General features: G+C 44.1%; 1 pseudogene; it reads left to right on the plus strand.

The window, feature by feature from the left end:
- LOC111980765 (cytosolic beta-glucosidase-like) overlaps positions 1 to 16,736 on the plus strand; it is a 59,681-nt pseudogene that overhangs the window by 23,911 nt on the left and 19,034 nt on the right.

The following is a 16,736-nucleotide window of genomic DNA, read 5'->3' on the forward strand; positions in this document are numbered from 1 at the left end:
GAAGCGGCATACATATGTGTAGGGTACAATTCTCATGGGAAAAGCGGTGTGCTGATTTTTCTTTTACGTTCAGTACCCAACGTTCACAGTGAAAATGGTGTGTGTGAGGGTGCTTATGGTTTGTTGTATTTGCTATTCTCAATTGGGGGAGATGAAGGCAAATGGTTGAAAGTAAGTATGCCTAATGATATACACAGCACATTTATGTCATTTAGCAGGAAGTCTCATCCAGAGTGACTTACAGAGCGACTTGAAGGTGGTAGATCATTGAAAGCCACTCATTCCGAGAGAGAGCACTGAGTAGTCAAGAGGGCACCGACAGACACACATACGCACACACAATGTGGATAATACCCTATGAACAAAACGTCAAAGTGTACTAGAGAGGGGAAGCCGCAAGCAAAGACTTTTCACCTGCTAAAGCAATCTACAAGCTCTTTATGTTAGTAGTACCACGACCTGGTACTACTTCAACTCCATGTGTATGATGCATGGAAAAAAGTTGAGGCCCATTCAGTCAGAGTATATATATTAGCATAGAATGCTGAATTACCGGCTGCGACTCAAACACACAGAAAAGTTAAGAAAGTTCTTCTGCATACCGAGCATTAGCTAACGTCTAACAATTCGACTGTCCCTTCTAACAATTCACTGTCCCTTCTAACACTTCGACTGTCCCTTCTAACAATTTGACTGTCCCTTCTAACAATTCAGCTTTCCCTTCTAACAATTCGACTATCCCTTCTAACAATTTGACTGTCCCTTCTAACAATTCGACTATCCCTTCTAACAATTTGACTGTCCCTTCTAACAATTCGACTATCCCTTCTAACAATTTGACTGTCCCTTCTAACAATTCAACTGTCCGGTGCCTATTTGTAATCCACATATTCCTGGTTTGAGCCACAATGATGAGGGAGACATCAAAAATAGAGCGAGTCGGGTCTATTCCTCCTGACAGAGGCTTTGCATCTCGACGATGAAGGGAGGATGATGAAAGAGAGGGGTGGACAGGAGGAAGATTTCCGCTGAACAAGTGGACACAAATAAACAGCGTCTCAGGGCCCCTAATCCTAGAGACAGGCTCGGCAGTGGCCTGTCAAACCGCGCGTCGCCAATTTGAATGCACAGCGGGAACTCCCCACTCATCAATTTTGTCGGGATCTTGTTTATTTGCAACCCCTCTCTCTCCACACCACCAAACAAAATCTATTATTTGTTTTTGTGCAAAGGCTGTTTGACATTGAGACGGTGATGAGGAGGAGGAGGAGGAAGAGGAAAGAGGAAAGGAGGAAGAGGAGGAAGAGGATGAGAAAGATGAAGGGTGGTGGAAGATGGGTAAAAAGAGGAGTAAGAGGAAATGGAGGAGGATGAAGAAGAAAAGGCAGATAATGAAACGTAGGACTAGGGATAAGTCGACCTAGGACGAAGGATTTGGATATCTCGGTAAAGGTGTTGGCCTTGGGGACAGAACACTCAGTCGCTCGTTGGCTCTGAAATCGCAGAGGCCTTCAGCTCCCTTGCCAATTATGCCACTCACTGGCTATGGAATTTGAAGCAGGTGTCCAGAGCAATATATCAGCAGGGCTGTGGCTGCGCCAACAGAACGCCACTCTGGGAGGAGAGACTGAGGCTAGGTTGGAGGGTTGTGGGGAGGAAAAAGGTTAGATTTTGTCTTTATAACCATACTGTAGTACTGTAGTAAGCGTGGGGGCGTTCATTAGATATTTTGTCATGTATATTACATAGAGTTGTCATGACGTTACCCTGTTGGTGAGGTTTATGACTCCCATAAATACCTTTCCCCCTTTTCTCTCTCTACTCTACAGAATGGACTCTTGGAAAGCCCTTTGTTAACATAGAGAGAGCATGGTAACATCGGGGCGGRAGTTAATCTAGTGGTTAGAGCATTGGACTAGTAACCGAAATGGTTGCAAGATCAAATCCCTGAGCTGACAAGGTAAAAATCTTCCGTTCTGCCCCTGAACAAGGCAGTTAACCCACTGTTCCTAGGCCGTCATTGAAAATAAGAATTTGTTCTTAACTGACTTGCCTAGTTAAATAAAGGTTTAAAAAAAAGGTTGGGAACGGAACAATATTTTTGTAATCCAACCAGTTGAAAGTATCTGTTGGTACTTAAAGATTATGATGTACGATCAGTTGTTGTCTGAGAGATTATTACTGATGATAGGGCGACAAAAACTGTATCTTGGTAAGTCTAAACATTCAAGTCATCAGATTCACATGGAATTGTAGTGCAATTTAAATGTTTAAATATGAAACTATTTGTGAAAAAAAGAAATGTAACTTTAGTTTTAAAATGAGAGAATTGTTTTCATAAGTAAAATATGCTCACTCAGTGGCCACGCCCACGTGAATAYGCATTGGTTGGAAATTATGAACCAACCCTTGTTCTACATTCCTATAAGAGCCACCGTGACCCAATTCACGGCGGACTAAGCCAACCTCAGCGTCAGCTCTAGTTGCGAATGGTTGAACGACTACAACCTAACGAAATTAACATTGTGTTCCCGATGACGTGAGGACTGGTGTCCATACGTTTAAAAGGGCTAATTTCAACGTGGAGGTGACGATCGCCACGCTGGAAGGATGAATTTCGACTATACCAGCCAGAATATAGCATGAGCTTAGTATGGCATCTTGGTATGAACTTTGAACTCTTATTCACTAAAGAAGTGATACATCCTAGACGTTGAGTAATCAGCAGCAGCTGTAAACGTGTCTGTCCGAGGAAAGGACGGCAATCTCTTCAGAACGACAGGGTACTACAACGTATATGTTCTACCACACGACGACAGGGTACTACAACGTATCCGTTCTACCACACGACYACAGACTACAACGTATCCGCCCAGAAATATTCTTCAAAGGGAGATCTCTGCTGGGCAAACCATCTTCGACCAATCTATCGAAGTGCAGCTCAGAGTAAATATATTCTTGCATTTTCCTTTTCCGAATGGGCAGTTATTTAAAATGCATAAGATTCTGTATTTATGATAGCATAGCTTCATAAGGTCCAATAGAGACCCAATCCTTTTGTTCCTCAGTCTTCCCGCTTTTTCATTCAAACCCAACCCCCTTTCTTTTTGTAACCAGCCGTCATATCGGTTTCGTCCACTAGGGACGTTTTCTTTTATGACATAATTAGTAATCAATGTATTATCCATCCCGTGTATATGTAATTCTGTGTGATTATTTAGGTATGTAGTAAATAAAGAATTAAACCAAATTCTGCATTGCTGATTCAACTTGTTAGCCAGGGTTCGTGAAGATAACCAAGAATTTTACGACGTTCACAGGAGAATGAATAAGGTGACGATTAATAATTGACTGCTATTGATATAAAAGATTACCAGGTCTTTAAGAGTTTATTCGGAAATCAACAGCTCTATAAACATTCTTCCGTGGTGCCCCGACTTCCTAGTTAARTACATTTACATGATAAAGAAAACACATTGAAGTTTGTAGAAATGTTAAAATAATGTAGGAGAATATAACACAATAGATATGGTAGGAGAAAATCCAGCTAACACAATGTGCCATTGGAACACAGGAGTGAGGGTTGCTGATAATYGGCCTCTGTACGCCTATGTAGATATTCCATAAAAAAAATCTGCCATTTCCAGCTACAATAGTCATTTACAACATTAACAATGTCTGCACTGTATTTCTGATCAATTTTATGTTATTTTAATGGACATAAAATATGCTTTTCTTTCAAAAACAGGGACATTTCTAAGTGACCCCAAACTGTTGAATGGTGGTGTATGTCCATTTAATGAAAAAAACTCCAAAATGTATTTTTTATCATTTATTTCCCTGAGTCTCTTTGGCCCTTGAAATGTTCAGTCTGATAGTGTGGGCTTTAGGAAACAAATTTGAAGATATTTACATACATCGCCCTGATTGGCTGATAGGATGGTCTAGAGCCCACCCCCTTACCCAGATGAAAAGTCATTGGTCTATAATAAACAGATCACATTGTGATGTCATGATGTGGGCCAAAAGTTCCATCCCACCTGCACAAGCTGAAATTCCAGGCATTTTTTATAATTTTCACAATTTCAGAGTGCTATTTCAACCACATAGTGTGGAAATATCATACAAAAACTGGAATTTCTTTAACTGCACTGCCCCTCAGAGTCTTCCCTTTTTCTTAAATTGCGTTCACACACATGAATTTAAAAGGCGAATGTAAGAAGTATGGGTCTTTTAAATCCACAAAGGGGTGTAAGCAAGTGCACAATTTGGGTAGACGGGCATAGAATTTGAATTACAGTACGTTTCCTCAGACTTTACACTTACGTTCGGCTATTGAAAACTCTTCAAAACACAAAGGGAGAAAGCACATTTCCTGCCCAGTCTGTATGTATTGAGTGTTTATTGAGCACACTCCTCCACTTCTGTCCATGTGTACCACCCTCTCCCTCCTCCACCCTCTGTCCCTGTGTCTCCCCCTCCCTCCATCATCTGTCCCTGTGTCCCCCTTCTCCCTCCTCCCGCTGTCCCTGCGTTACCCCCTCACCTCTGTTCCACCCTCCTCCCCCTCTGTCCCTGTGTACCCCTCTCCCTCTTCTGTCCCTGTGTCCCCCCTCTCCTCCTCCGTCCCGTGTCCCCCTTCTCCTTCGTCTCCACCTGTCCTGTGTTCCTCCTCTCTCCCTCCTCTGTCCTGCCAGAGTGAATCCCAGGCCACCTTTGAGCCACCTGACTTTGGCTCTGCCTTTTAGAAGTATTTATCCGCCTCGCCTGGTCAGTTTAAGCCAAGATGGCTCCCCTCCCCTCCCTCCGCCCCTCCGCCCACCTAGTTAACCTTCTCACAGAGAGCAACTGTGTGGGTCCTCAGCTCTGCGGCAATGCTGTTTGCTTCGTACTCGCAACGAACACTCTCCACATCACACGCCACGTAGATTAATCATTTTTTAAATGCCTCTTCTTTAAATAAAAAATTAAGAACGATATACAGTACCAGTCAAAAGTCTGGACACACCTACTCATTCAAGGGTTTTTCTTTATTTTTTACTATTTTCTACATTGTAGAATATAGCGAAGACATCAAAACTATGAAATAACACATATGGAATCATGTAGTAACCAAAAAAGTGTTAAACAAATCAAAATATTTTTTATATTTGAGATTCTTCAAATAGCCACCCTTTCCCTTGATGACAGCTTTGCACACTCTTGCCATTCTCTCAGCCAGCTTTAGAAGTAGTCCCTGGAATGCATTTCAATTAACTGGTGTGCCTTCTTAAAAGTGAATTTGTGGAATTTCTTTACTTCTTAATGCATTTTGAGCCAATCAGGTTCTCTGTGGATATGGGAGAACGTTACAGAAAAGAACACCATCTCTGCAGCACTCCACCAATCAGGCAAATCACTCCACCAAACAAGATTCTCTGGTCTGGTGAAACCAAGATTGAACTCTTTGGCCTGAATGCCAAGCTTCACGTCTTGAGGAAACCTGGCACCATCCATGCAGTGAAGCATGGTGGTGGCAGATCATGCTCTGGGGATGTTTTTCAGCGTCCAGGGACTGGGAGACTAGTCAGGATCGAGGCACAGATGAACGGAGCAAAGTACAGAGAGATCCTTGATGAAAACCTGCTCCAGAGTGCTCAGGACTCTCAGAACTGGGGTGAAGGTTCACCTTCCAACAGGCAACAACGCCAAAGGACACAGCCAAGACAACGAGGGTGGCTTCGGGATAAGTCTCCGAATGTCTTGAGTGGCCTAGTCGGACTTGAACCAGATCAAACATCTCTGGAGAGACCTGAAAATGGCTGTTCAGCAATGCTCTTCATCCACCTGACAGAGCTTGAGAGGATTGCAGAGAAGAATGGGAGAAACTCCCAAATACAGGTGTGCCAAGCTTGTAGTGTCAAACCAAGAAGACTAGATGCTGTAATCACTGCCAAAGGTGCTTCAACAAAGTACCGAGTAAAGGGTCTGAATACTTATGGAAATTTATTATTTCCATTTGTATTTTTAATACATTTGCTAAAATTTATAAAAAACAGTTTTTGCTTTTGTCATTATGGAGTATTGTGTGTAGATTGATGAGGGAAAAAACAATTTAATACATTTTCTAATAAAGCTGTAACTTAAGGTCAAGGAGAAGGTCAAGAGGTCTGAATACTTTCAGAAGGCATTATATATACAGTTGAAGTTGGAAGTTTACATACAGTTAGGGTTGGAGTCATTAAAAGCAAGTTCAGAGTGCAGAGTTCATCTCAGCCTATGCGTCCTCCAGTCCTGACCTTCTTGGCACTGACGGAAACATGGATTACATTGAACCACTGCTACTCCTACTGCTCTCGCCTCGTCTGCCCACGTGTTCTCGCACACCCCGAGAGCTTCTGGTCAGCGGGGCGGTGGACTGGATCCTCATCTCTCCCAAGTGGACATTCTCTCTTTCTCCCTGACCCATCTGTCTATCGCCTCCTTTGAATTCCATGCTGTCACAGTTACCAGCCCTTTCAAGCTTAACATCCTTATCATTTATCGCCTCCAGGTTCCCTTGGAGAGTTCATCAATGAGCTTGACGCCCTGATAAGTTTTTCCTGAGGATGGCTCCCTCTCACAGTTCTGGGTGACTTTAACCTCCACCACGTCTACCTTTGACTCATTCCTCTCTGCCTCCTTCTTTCCACTCCTCTCCTCTTTTGACCTCACCCTCTCACCTTCCCCCCCTACTCACAAGGCAGGCAATACGCTTGACCTCATCTTTACTAGATGCTGTTCTTCCACTAATCTCACTGCAATCCCCTCCAAGTCTCCGACCACTACCTTGTATCCTTTTCCCTCTCGCTCTCATCCAACACTTCCCCACTGCCCTACTCGGATGGTATCGCGCCGTCCCAACCTTCGCTCTCTCTCCCCGCTACTCTCTCCTCTTCCGTCCTATCATCTCTTCTCTGCTCAAACCTTCTCCAACCTATCTCCTGATTCTGCCTCCTCAACTCCTCTCCTCCCTTTCTGCATCCTTTGACTCTCTATGTCCCCTATCCTCCAGGCCGGCTCGGTCCTCCCTCCTGCTCCGTGGCTCGACGACTCACTGCGAGCTCACAGAACAGGGCTCCGGGCAGCCGAGCGGAAATGGAGGAAAACTCGCCTCCCTGCGGACCTGGCATCCTTTCACTCCCTCCTCTCTACATTCTCCTCTTCTGTCTCTGCTGCTAAAGCCACTTTCTACCACCTAAATTCCAAGCATCTGCCTCTAACCCTAGGAAGCTCTTTGCCACCTTCTCCTCCTCCTGAATCCTCCTCCCCCTCCTCCCCTCCTCCCTCTTGCGGATGACTTCGTCAACCATTTTGAAAGAAGGTCGACGACATCCGATCCTCGTTTGCTAAGTCAAACGACCACTGGTCTGCACTCTGCCACTACCCTGTCGCTTTGACCTCTTTCTCCCTCTCTTCTCCAGATGAAATCTCGCGTCTTGTGACGGCCGGCCGCAACAACCTGCCCGCTTGACCCTATCCCCTCTCTCTTCTTCTCAGACCATTTCCGGAGACCTTCTCCCTTACCTCACCTCGCTCACATCAACTCATCCTTGACCGTGGCTACGTCCCTTCCGTCTTCAAGAGAGCGAGAGTTGCACCCCTTCTGAAAAAACCTACACTCGATCCCCCTCGATGTCAACAACTACAGACCAGTATCCCTTCTTTCTTTTCTCTCCAAAACTCTTGAACGTGCCGTCCTTGGCCAGCTCTCCTGCTATCTTTCTCAGAATGACCTTCTTGATCCAAATCAGTCAGGTTTCAAGACTAGTCATTCAACTGAGACTGCTCTTCTCTGTGTCACGGAGGCGCTCCGCACTGCTAAAGCTAACTCTCTCTCTCTGCTCTCATCCTTCTAGACCTATGGGCTGCCTTTGATACTGTGAACCATCAGATCCTCCTCTCCACCCTCTCCGAGCTGGGCATCTCCGGGCGGCCCACGCTTGGATTGCGTCCTACCTGACAGGTCGCTCCTACCAGGTGGCGTGGCGAGAATCTTGCTCCGCACCACGTGCTCTCACCACTGGTGTCCCCCAGGGCTCTGTTCTAGGCCTCTCCTATTCTCGCTATATACCAAGTCACTTGGCTCTGTCATATCCTCACATGGCCTCTCCTATCATTGCTATGCAGACGACACACAATTAATCTTCTCCTTTCCCCCATCTGATAACCAGGTGGCGAATCGCATCTCTGCATGTCTGGCAGACATATCAGTGTGGATGACGGATCACCACCTCAAGCTGAACCTCGGCAAGACGGAGCTGCTCTTCCTCCCGGGGAAGGACTGCCCGTTCCATGATCTCGCCATCACGGTTGACAACTCCATTGTGTCCTCCTCCCAGAGCGCTAAGAACCTTGGCGTGATCCTGGACAACACCCTGTCGTTCTCAACTCACATCAAGGCGGTGACCCGTTCCTGTAGGTTCATGCTCTAAAACATTCGCAGAGTACGACCTGCCTCACACAGGAAGCGGCGCAGGTCCTAATCCAGGCACTTGTCATCTCCCGTCTGGATTACTGCAACTCGCTGTTGGCTGGGCTCCCTGCCTGTGCCATTAAACCCTACAATCATCCAGAACGCCGCAGCCCGTCTGGTGTTCAACCTTCCCAAGTTCTCTCACGTCACCCCGCTCCTCCGCTCTCTCCACTGGCTTCCAGTTGAAGCTCGCATCCGCTACAAGACCATGGTGCTTGCCTACGGAGCTGTGAGGGAACGGCCCTCCGTACCTTCAGGCTCTGATCAGGCCCTACACCCAAACAAGGGCATGCGTTCATCCACCTCTGGCCTGCTCGCCTCCCTACCTCTGAGGAAGTACAGTTCCCGCTCAGCCCAGTCAAAACTGTTCGCTGCTCTGGCACCCCAATGGTGGAACAAACTCCCTCACGACGCCAGGTCAGCGGAGTCAATCACCACCTTCCGGAGACACCTGAAACCCCACTCTTTAAGGAATACCTAGGATAGGATAAAGTAATCCTCCTAACCCCCCCCTCCCCCTTAAAAGAGTTAGATGCACTATTGTAAAGTGGTTGTTCCACTGGATATCATAAGGTGAATGCACCAATTTGTAAGTCGCTCTGGATAAGAGCGTCTGCTAAATGACTTAAATGTAAATGTAAATTAAAACTCGTTTTTCAACCCACTCCACAAATTTCTTGTTAACAAACTATAGTTTTGGCAAGTTGGTTAGGACATCTACTTTGCGCATGACACAAGTAATCTCTCCAACAATTGTTTACAGACAGATTATTTCACTTATAATTCACTGTATCACAATTCCACAATGCCTTTAAACCGCTTGGAAAATTCCAGAAAATGATGTCATGGCTTTAGAAGCTTCTGATAGGCTAATTGACATAATTTGAGTCAATTGGAGGTGCACCTGTGGATGTATTTCAAGCGTACCTTCAAGCTCAGTGCCTCTTTGCTTGACATCATGGGAAAATCAAAAGAAATCAGCCAAGACCTCAGAAAAAAATTGTAGACCTCCACAAGTCTGGTTCATCCTTGGGAGCAAATTCCAAACGCCTGGGGTCCACGTTCATCTGTACAAACAGTAGTATGCAAGTATAAACACCATGGGACCACGCAGCGCCATACCGCTCAGGAGGAGACGCTTCTGTTCTCCTAGAGATGAACATACTTTGGTGCTAAAAGTGCAAATCAATCCCAGAACAACAGCAAAGGACCTTGTGAAGATGCTGGAGGAAACAGYGACAAAAGTATCTATATCCACAGTATAACGAGTACTATATCGTCATAACCTGAAAGGCCGCTCAGCAAGGAAGAAGCCACTGCTCCAAAACCACCCTAAAAAAAGCCAGACTACGYTGTGCAACTGCACATGGGGACAAAGATAGTACTTTTGGGAGAAATGTCCTCTGGCCTGATGAAACAAAAATAGAACTGTTTGGCCATAATGACCATCGTTTTGTTTAGCGGAAAAAGGGGAAGCTTGCAAGCCGAAGAACACCATCCCAACCATGAAGCACAGGGGTGGCAGCATTATGTTGTCGGGGTGCTTTGCTGCAGGAGGGACTAGTGCACTTCACAAAATAGATGGCGTCATGAGGCAGGAAAATTATGTGGATATAGTGAAGCAACATCTCAAGACATCAGTCAGGAAGTTAAAGCTTGGTTCCAAATAGGCCTTCCAAATGGACAATGACCCCAAGCATACTTTGAAAGTTATGGCAAAATGGCTTAAGGACAACAAAGTCAAGGTATTGGAGTGGCCATCACAAAGCCCTCACCTCAATCCTATAGAAAATTTGTGGGCAGAACTGAAAAAGTGTGTGCGAGCAAGGATGCCTACAAACCTGACTCAGTTACACCAACTCTTTCAGGAAAAATGGGCCAAAATTCACCTAACTTATTGTGGGAAGCTTGTGGAAGGCTACCCAAAATGTTTTGACCCAAGTTAAACAATATTAAGGCAATGCTACCAAATACTAACTGAGTGTATGTAAACTTCTGACCCACTGGGAATGTGATGAAAGAAATAAAAGCTGAAATAACTCATTCTCTCTACTATTATTCTGACATTTCACATTCTTAAAATAAAGTGGTGATCCTAACTGACCTAAGAGAAATAATTTTTACTAGGATTAAATGTCAGGAATTGTACAAAACTGAGTTTAAATGTATTTGGCTAAGGTGTATGTGAACTCCGACTTCAACTGTATATACACTGACCAAGAATATAAACGCAACATGCAACAATTTCAACGATTTTTCTGAGTTACAGTTCATTCAAGGAAATCATTCAATTTAAATAAATTCATTAGGCCCTAATCTATGAATTTCACATGACTAGCAGGGGTGCAGCCAAGGGTGGGCCTGGGAGGGCATAGACCCACCCATCTGAGAGCCAGGCCCACCCACTAGCGAGCCAGGTCCAGCCAATCAGACTGAGTTTTCCCCACAAAAGGGCTTTATTACAGACAGAAATGCTCTCCCAGTTTCATCAGCTGTCCGGGTGGCTAGTCTCAGACGATTCCACAGGTGAAGAAGCCGAATGTGGAGGTCCTGGGCTGACGTGGTTACACGTGGTCTGCGGTTGTGAGGCCTGTTGGYCATGCTGCCAAGTTCTCTAAAATGACGTTGGAGGCGACTTATGGTAGAAAAATTGACATTCCATGTTCTGGCAACAGCTCTGGTGGACATTCCTTCAGTCAGCATTCCAATTGCACGCTCCTTCAAAACTTGAGACATCTCTGGCATTGTGTTGTGTGACAAAACTGCATATTTCAGAGTGGCCTTTTATTGTCCCCAGCACAGGGTGCACCTGTGTAATGATCATGCTGTTTAATCCGCATTTTGATATTCTCTACCTATCAGGTGGATGGGTTATTTTGGCAATGGAGAAATGCTCACTAACAGGGATTTAAACAAATTTGTGCACAACATTTTAGAGAAAATAAGCTTTTTYWGAGTATGGAACATTTCTGGGATCTTTTATTTCAGCTCATGAAACATGGGACCAACACTTTACATGTTGCGTTTATATTTTTCTTCAGTATATATATTCTTTAAGAACCATGAGTTTGGCATTCAGACGCGGGGTCGTGGGTTCTAAATATAGTTTTTTTAATTGCGACGTCCTCGTCCTCTCTGCCGTGACAGACAAAGGCACTATTCTCGCTGCCATGCAGAGTTCTGGGGCGGCAGGCGTGCACACGCTGTGCCAGTTGTTCCTGACACCTCCTTGGCAGCGCCAGGCTGACCCGCTGGGAAGGCTAACACACACACTAACGCCTGACTGACAACTAACGCCTCCTGTCTGGGTATGTCCAACATGACACTGTCTCTCTCCTGTGAGAGTAGCTTACAAARGGAAGGTGCTTAAAATGACATGGAATGACTAGGCCTTAATCCAGTAACAGTAGTTGTCATTTCCATAAACACCCAGTCAGCAAATATACGTGTACAAATCAGAGGAGTTCCATTGTAGCCGGCTAGTGCATAAATCACAGGGCCTGTCTGGAGGTAAGTATTTTCATGTTAAGGCCTGAAAGTTTTGCCTCAGAGTTGAGGTCGTAAAGATGCTCCCAGCAAAGGGAATTGTGGGATGTGGGACACACCACACCATAGAAGCACATAGCAATTCAGCCTTCTAACGCCCTGTCACTGCGCCGCTCGCATTTCAAGCGTTTTTTCCTTATTTTTCGTCTTCCCAGGAGAGTTCCGGTGAGGTGTAAATTGTGCACCGCTGTAATTAATCCGTGTCAGGTCAAAAAACGGGCTGAAGTATGAGGTGCCTTTGATGATGCAATCCCTTTCTTTGTTTTTCCTTTTTCTTGGCCACGAATTGTTTTGCATTCACAGGGAAATGTGGGAGCACCAAAGAGCTCTCGCTGTGTCTTCTTGTTCTGCAGTGCTTTCATGTTTCTAATGCCGGCTAAAACCTCACACAGCATACAGCAGAGAGTSCATGTTCACTGCTATATGATACAGCTAGGGCTTAGAAGAGACAGTGACAATGGACTTATGAGATGGAAATGGAATTGTCCATTCAATAGACACCATGGAGCTAATGTAGGTCTATATGTGGCCACTTCCTAACACCTAATTTCCGGTCCAGTCACCAATTCAAAAAAGCATGTTGATGTAATTTCTATGCAAAATATGTTCCCCAAACAGGATGATTGAAAGTATATCATGGTTCCAGGACAGATTGGGTTAGGAGTAAAACGCCTGTCTTCCTAGCAGGGAAAGATTACCAGAGCCCAGCCAACATGGAAATGATGCACCATGTCATTGTATACTGAAAGTGTAATACAAACTGTAAAGGGTTACATTCAGTCTCGTGTTCCACTACTACTCTCTTGGGTTGAGTTGAAGCTAGCAGTGTAGAGATACAGTAGATATACTGAACCAGAACTCATACCTGTTGTAAAAAACAACAACTTCTAAGGCAGGGGTCCCGAACTGATGACCCCGCAGGTGATTTTAGTTGGCCCCCCATGTTTTCTGAGTAAAAAAAACAAAAAGTTTAAATGAAACATTTTATTTTAATTGTTGGACATAAAAGACAGTTTTGGAAATCTGTTCCAAAGTACTCCCACGCATAATAGAGAGAAATAGGCCTGTGAGATGTTATACAAATGGAAGCGAGGTTTGAAGTTATATTTTAGTCAAATATTATATCTGTTTGGGCTTATTGTGATCAATTTGTCACGTTCTGACCTTAGTTCCTTTTTTATGTCTTTGTGTTAGGTTGGTCAGGGCGTGAGTTGGGGTGGGTAGTCTATGTTCTTTTTTCTATGTTATCTTTTTAGGGATAGGGGGCAGCATTTTCACTTTTGGATTAATTGGTGCCCAAATTGAACGGCCTCCTACTCTGTCCCAGATGATAATATATGCATATTATTATTACTATTGGATAGAAAACACTCTGAAGTTTCTAAAACTGTTTGGATTATGTCTGTGAGTATAACAGAACTCATATGGCAGGCAAACTTCCAAACAGGAAGTGAGAATTCTGAAAAGGGTCGATATGAAAGTCATCGCCTATTCAATTCCCTGTAATTTATGGATCTGTTTGCACTTCATACGCCTTCCACTAGATGGCAACAGTCAGTATAACGTGGAATGATAGCCTCTAGTAGTGATGTGGACAGATGGGAGGTGTTTCAGTCACTGGTCTGGCAGATTGCCAGTTCCTTGTCGTAATCGCGGCGCTAGTCATGGAATGGCAATGTGTGCCATTACTTATACAGACATGAAGAATGCGCCCGGTTGGGACGTTATTGAGATATATATTGATAACAACATCCTGAAGATTGATTCTCTACTAAGTTTGACAGTTTATTCAACTTGTAATATAACTCTTTTTGAAGTTTTCGTCCGACGTTTGCCTTCACTTGCCGCCAGTGTTGGACACTGTTACTACACATGCTAGCTAATGTTGCTAATTTATGAATAAGAATGGACATTATCGAACAAAAAAAACGATTTATTGGGTAATAGATTCCTGGCATTCATATGTCTGATGGAAATAATCAAAGGTAAGCGAATATTTATGAATGTAATTTCGTATTTCTGTTGACTACCCAACATGGGCGGAGAATATGTTATTTAATTTGAGCGCCGTCTCAGACTATTGCTAGGTGTGCTTTTTACTAAAGTTTTTTGAAAACTTCACACAGCGGTTGCATTAAGAACCGAGTGTATCTTTAATATTATGTAAACAGTGTAATCTTTCATCAAAGTTTATGATGAGTATTTCCTGTTATTTGACGTGGCTCCTCTGTAATTACTCCGGATATTTTGAGCACTTTAACTGAACATCGTGCGAGGCCCACATGGATAAATTCCGAGATTTTGGATATTAATTATGCACATCATCGAACAAAACACTAAATATATTGCTATTGGGCCTACATGATGTCCTATCCCTGAGAGTCATCTGATGAAGATTATCAAAGGTTATCGATTAGTTTTTAACTCTATTTCTGCTTTCTGTGACTCCTATCTTTAGGCTGGGAAAAGGCTGTGTGTTTTAGGATTTGTGGGTTGATCTAAATAAATATAGTTGTGTTTTCGCTGTAAAACATAAAAAAATGACACGATGTGTAGATTAACCAAGGAGTGTTTTATCGTTCGATTTGCTTGTATTGGACTTGTGAAGTGTGAAAAAAGTTTTAAAAAGTAAAACTTTAAAGTACTTTATTTAAACCGTTCTTTTTACACAGAGCGTTCATAAGTTTCGTCATATCAGGTCTTCTGAACTTTCTTACCTGAAAAGTCAGACGAACTGAGCGGACGAGCCAGTAAGAGAGAGACGAGAGAGATGAGACGAGAGGAGAGAGAGAGGAGAGAGAGGAGAGGGAGAGAGGGAGGAGGAGAGAGGAGAGAGAGAGAGAGAGGAGGAATGAGAGAGAGAGAGAGAGAGAAGAGAGTCACGTTCGTCATACCGATCGGACCAGAAGGGACCCAGCGTGGGTATGCGTACATTCTTCTTTATAAAAAAGATGACAGAACACTGAACGAAACTAAGCAAAAGACAACGAAACGTCGTGACGCTATATGAAATAAGGTGGCAGACACGCAACTAGAAATATAGGAATAAGAACCCGCACAAACACCCAAAGGGAAATGGCTAACCTAAATATGATCCCAATCAGAGACAACGACAAACAGGCTGCCTCTGATTGGGAACCGTATTCAGGCCACCATCAAGACATTACACATACGCTGGCAACCTACAAAACCCCTAGGACGAATACAAAACCACCTAGACACACCCTAAGAATACAAAAACTAGCGTATCCCACGTAGTCACGAGCTCTGAAACTAGACAGAATAAAAGAAGTAACAGAGTATATCTTCAGGTCAGTGCGCTGAGCAGAGATGGGAGAGCGAGGGCAGAGAGTGGGAGAGCGAGTAGAAGGAAGAGAGACGAGATGAAGAGAGAGAGCAGAGAGAGATGAGAGAGAGCCATGAGAGGAGAGAGAGGGAAGAGAGAGAGATAGAGGAGCAGAGAGGAGAGAGAAGATGAAGAGAGAGAGCGAGCAGGAGAGAGCAGAAGGAGAGGCAGAAAAAGTTTAAAAAGTAAAGAATTTTCAAAAAATATTTTTGAATTTCGCTCGCTGCCTTTTCAGCGGAATGTTGGGGGGGTTCCGCTAGCGGAACGTGTGTCCTAGAAAGGTTGTTGTATTTCTCTGTTTGGCCTGGTATGGTTCTCAATCAGAGGCAGCTGTCGATCATTGTCTCTGATTGAGAATCATACTTAGGTAGCCTGTTTTCCCCATTTTGGTCGTGGGTGTTTAATTTCTGTGTCTGTGTTTCACCATACAGGACTGATTRGGTTGTTTGTTCGTGTTTTTGTTATTTTGTTCTGTGTTCATTTGATTTATTAAAAATCTAATTATGGACACTTACCACGCTGCACATTGGTCCGATATTTCCTACTCCTCCTCAGACGAAGAGGAGAACCGTTACACAATTTGAAGTCTAGAAAAACAAATCAGCCTGAGGCTGAGTCTAGTTGATGATCCCTGTTCTAAGGCATCTACCGTAGCACCACTGGAAGCCATTACCACCCTTCCCAACCCACCAGGGTTCTGACATTGACTCCTGGATGAATCATTTACAGGAAAATGAGCTCAAATTCGATCGATCTGAACGAAGAAAAAAAAAGAGTGAAAAAAGTCTGTTTGTTTTTTTAACAAGTACTGTATACCACAGGGGATAGAACATGAATGTAAACATAATATTGAAGAACGGGAGGAGGGCTGAGACACTTAAGTTCGCACACACATGCACACACACGCATGCACGCACGCACACACTCCTCAAACAACCTGAATACAKCTTGAAATGTCAAACTATACCATGCACACTCAGAGGCCTCGAGAAGGTCCCACACGCCCTTGCCCCACTTTCTACTCTCATAGGTGAGTATCCAACTGTTTGGCCCCATGCATAATATAGAGTTGCTATACAGAAAAGCTGTTCTATTGAAGCATTGCGTCAGGTGAGGGGGTGAAACAGATCCATACCAAATCTGGACCACGGAGCAAAACCTCCTCTCAATCTCTTGGCTCTAAAATGAGCGCTGGGGTAGAGTATTCTAAAGGCATCTGTTATTCTTTTTACTTTATTTAAACCTTTCTTTTTACACAGAGCTTCATAAGTTTGCTTCATTATCAGGTCTTCTGAACGTTTCTTACCTGAAAAGTCAGACGAACTGAGCGACGAGCAGTAGAGAGAGAGA

Source organism: Salvelinus sp. IW2-2015, linkage group LG3 (assembly GCF_002910315.2).
Source record: "Salvelinus sp. IW2-2015 linkage group LG3, ASM291031v2, whole genome shotgun sequence".
NCBI lineage: Eukaryota > Metazoa > Chordata > Actinopteri > Salmoniformes > Salmonidae > Salvelinus > Salvelinus sp. IW2-2015.